The following is a 4,367-nucleotide window of genomic DNA, read 5'->3' on the forward strand; positions in this document are numbered from 1 at the left end:
CAATGCAAGTTGACGCTGATCCTTTGTTGGTCGGAGAGGCCAACTATACTGAGCTTTTTGATGTAATGATGGTCGATACTGCTGATGGTTTCGACGAGAAGAAAGATATTGCTACTGATGGCAAAGTCTTGAACATGGTTTATCCTGAACCAAAGGAAAGCCTTTTGAAGTTCCTTGAGAGGTGTCACAATAACAATTCTCAAGTTGGATTGTGTCCAAGGTGTGATGCTGTCTTTAATGTCGATGCTGCAAAAAAGGTGAGATTTGATCCTCGTCATGTAAAAACTTGTCAGTTTGTGTATGCAGGAGAAAGCAGTGGTCGAAGGAATGAGAACTACAGGAAGAAGTTCGAGAAGCCAAAGACTTTTCGACCTAAGACAGATGTACCCCAAGAGAGGTGGGTGAAACCTATTAATTTCCGAGGGGGTAAACGCCCAGAATGGCAGATTCAAGGTGTCGGAGAAAATGCTGAAGGCTCCAGAACTGATAGTGGGTCGAAAAGAAAAGATTACATATCCCCAAATTATAAGGGCAAAAACCCATGACTAGAACTCAGTGGAGACGTTATCAGAGAAGCCATAAGAATGCGCAGGAGGGCTCGAAGATGATGCAGGCAGGCTTTTCCCCTTACCAGCCGAAACCTTTTCATATGAAATTGACTGAGGAACAAGCCAAGGTAGCGAATGAACGACTTGCTGCAGGAATGATTCTGGGAAAGAAAATCATCAAAGAGTTGGTCGATGACCATACTCCAAGTCCCAGTACTGGGAAGGAAGCTGAATATTCTCCATTGTCGGATGAAGAGGTCGATGATAAATTTGATGTGGAGTCAGATGAGTTGTTAATTGATTGTGGAATTGTATCAATACTCCCAGCAGAGTTCGATAGAATATCTGAAGTGTCAGAGAATGAAGATGATTTTTTCCCAGAAGAAAATGTTGAAGAAATACCTGTGTGCTATTATGTAATGGGAAAAGGAGTAGTCGAAGATCAAAGGGCTGTGTTTGACAAGCCAGGTCGAGGAATGATGTATCATCTGAAACCTTTATTCATAAGGGCGAAGGTAGATGGTGTTCCAATAAATAAAGTGTTTGTTGATGGTGGAGCTGCTGTAAATTTAATGCCTCATTCTTCACTTCAGAAAGTAGGAAAAACTGACATAGATTTAAGGCCTCATAATATGGTGCTGTCTAATTATGAGGGAAAAACTAGTGGAATACTTGGAGTAGTTCAAGTGAATTTGGCTGTAGCTTCTACTACTAGGCCAACTATTTTTATGGTGATTGCATCCCAAGCCAATTTTAAGTTATTATTTGGTCGAGAATGGATACATGGCATAGGAGCAGTTCCTTCTACTTTGCATCAGCGTGTGGCTATTTGGAGGCCAGATGGTATAGTTGAAAATGTTGAAGCAGACCAGAGTTATTATAAAAGTGATAATGGTCTAAAGCATTTTGACCAGCATCTAGCGAATGTAGCTCCTTGTTACAAAGCAGAAGAAGTGTATTCTTCTGACGAAAGTGTGTCTAAGTATCTGAACTTAGACCCAAATTATGGTTTTTATTTGGAATAAAGAAGATCCCAATGAGCCATTGAATGAAGAAGGTCTACCTCAGCAGGGGACCACAGTCAAGAATAATGACTATTGAGTCAGAATACCTGGCTCGAATAACGGCTTATTTGGCCGAAAACAAAATAAAAACGGCATTGGAAGTCGAATTGGAGGAAAATATGGCTCTTGAAGCCATGATTGTGAAAAGTGAAAATGTCCAAGTAGTTGATCCCCAAGTCGAAAGATTTGACGGGATATATGATGACGAACCCTTGGGTTTTGAAATGGATCCTGAAGGGTCAGTAAAAAGAATTCAAGCCCAAGATCCTCTTGAATAAATTGACTTAGGTGATGGAGAAACTAAAAGACCTATGTATGTGAGTGCGAAGCTTGGAAATGACATGAAAACCAAGTTGGTTCGACTCTTGAAACAATATAAAGATTGTTTTGCGTGGGATTACAATGAAATGCCTGGTTTAAGTCGAAACCTGGTAGAACATAAATTGCCTTTAAACCCAGGAAAGAAACCCATCAAGCAGCTTCCTAGAAGGTTTGCGCCAGAGATTATGGCAAAGATTAAAACGGAAATTGAAAGGTTGCTGAAAAGCAAGTTCATTCGAACTGCAAGGTATGTCCAATGGTTAGCTAATATAGTGCCTGTAATAAAGAAAAATGGTACCCTTCGTGTATGCATAGATTTCAGAGATTTAAATTGTGCTACTCCTAAGGACGAATATCCTATGCTTGTAGCTGAGCTGTTAGTCGATTCTGCAGCAGGATTTGAATATCTCAGTTTGCTAGATGGTTATTCGGGCTATAATCAAATTTTCATAGCTGAAGAAGATGTGCCCAAAACGGCGTTTAGATGCCCAGGTGCTTTAGGTACTTATGAATGGGTTGTGATACCTTTTGGTTTAAAAAATGCTGGAGCAACTTATCAAAGGGCTATGAATTCTATGTTCCATGATTTTATTGACCAATTTATGCAGGTTTATATTGATGATATTGTGGTAAAATCTGATTCAGAGAATGGTCATTTCGACCATCTTCGACAGTCTTTTGAAAGAATGAGGAAGTATGGTTTAAAAATGAATCCCTTAAAGTGTGCTTTTGGTGTACATGCATGGGATTTCTTAGGTTTCGTGGTTCACAAGAAAGGTATTGAGATAAACCAGAACAAGACGAAAACAATCTTGGAGCTAAAAGCGCCAGAGACAAAGAAACAACTCCAGTCGCTGTTGGGGAAGATTAATTTCTTGAGAAGATTTATTTCAAATCTAAGTGATAAGACAAAGTTATTTTCACCACTATTGAAGCTCAATAATCAAGATCAATTTAAATGGGAGCGAGAACATCAACAGGCATTCGACCAAATAAAGGCATATTTGACCAAGCCTCCTATTTTGTTACCCCCAAATAGGGCAAAGAGTATGAAGTTGTATATAGCTGCGTCTGGTTCGACAATTGGGAGTATGTTAGCCCAAGAAGATGATAATGGCGTCGAAAGAGCCATATATTATCTAAGTCGAACTTTAGTCGATGCAGAGACTAGGTACAATGATATTGAAAAATTATGTTTATGTTTGTACTTTTCATGTAATAAACTTAAGCAATATATAAAGCCTGTTGATGTGTATGTGTCATCTCATTATGATGTTATTAAGCATATGTTATCTAAACCAATGTTGCACAGTCGAATTGGTAAATGGTCCTTGGCATTAACTGAATTTTCTTTAACATATGTTCCTTTAAAAGCTATGAAAGGACAAATCGTGGCCGACTTTATAGTCGATAATGGGTTAGTCGAGTTATCAGCAAATATGGTTGATCAAATGAATTGGAATTGTATTTTGATGGTTCCAGTCATAAAAATGGACCAGGAATAGGGTTTTTAATTATTTCTCCTCAGGGACTTTCGACTAAATTCAACTATAGAATAAATGGCGCGTGTTCTAATAATGAAGTTGAATACGAAGCTTTGATAACTGGGTTAAAAGCTCTAGTAGACTTGGGGGCAACGTGAAGAGGAAAGAAGAAATGTTTTGAAGGACAGAAAACGTGAAGAGGAAAATAATGAAGAAAAGGGGGGATTATATATATATATATATACTAAGTGTATAATGACGTCACTGAAAGAAGTTGGTAAATCAAAGGGTCGTGTCAAAACGTCTAGGAAACTGACACAAGAAAGTGGGGAACAGTTAATATCCCACTACCTAGTATTTAGGTAATAATTAGCGCCTAGGAATTTGTAATGTAATCATGGCATTAATGAGGTTAGGAAAGTCGAAACCTAGAAGAAGACAAAACGCCATCTTTCTCCTTGCAATATCAGTCGAAAGAGGCCGTTTGGGGGCAATTTGTTACCCTAAGATTTTCGACTTACTAATAATGGCAATTGGTCTTTAAAAATGGGCAGAAGTATCAAACATTTTCTCAGTCGAGACAGTTCGACTAAGAAGTGTTTTTCAGTCGATACTGTTCGACTAAAAGTTTGTAGTTGCCATGGTCATTCGACTAAAGTATGCAATAACATGCGTTTTTGCCAAGTTTTGAGTCAAGGTCGGAGGATATCAGAAGTTGAAGATGACGGTTTTTCAGCAGTTCCTGAAGGACACATGGAGCATTCACAGACGAAGATGTTGCATGTAGTGGACACGTGTTGGCTAGTAATTAGTCGACCGTTAGTAGTAGTTATTTTATTTTACTATTTAAGCAAGTCCAGATGAAGAGTTGAGGGTCCGCATTTTTTACATAACACAAGCAAACTCAATCTCTGTGCAAAATGAGTAACGGGTGCAACTTTGGAATGTAT

The sequence above is a fragment of the Vicia villosa genome, linkage group LG5 (assembly GCF_029867415.1).
Source record: "Vicia villosa cultivar HV-30 ecotype Madison, WI linkage group LG5, Vvil1.0, whole genome shotgun sequence".
NCBI lineage: Eukaryota > Viridiplantae > Streptophyta > Magnoliopsida > Fabales > Fabaceae > Vicia > Vicia villosa.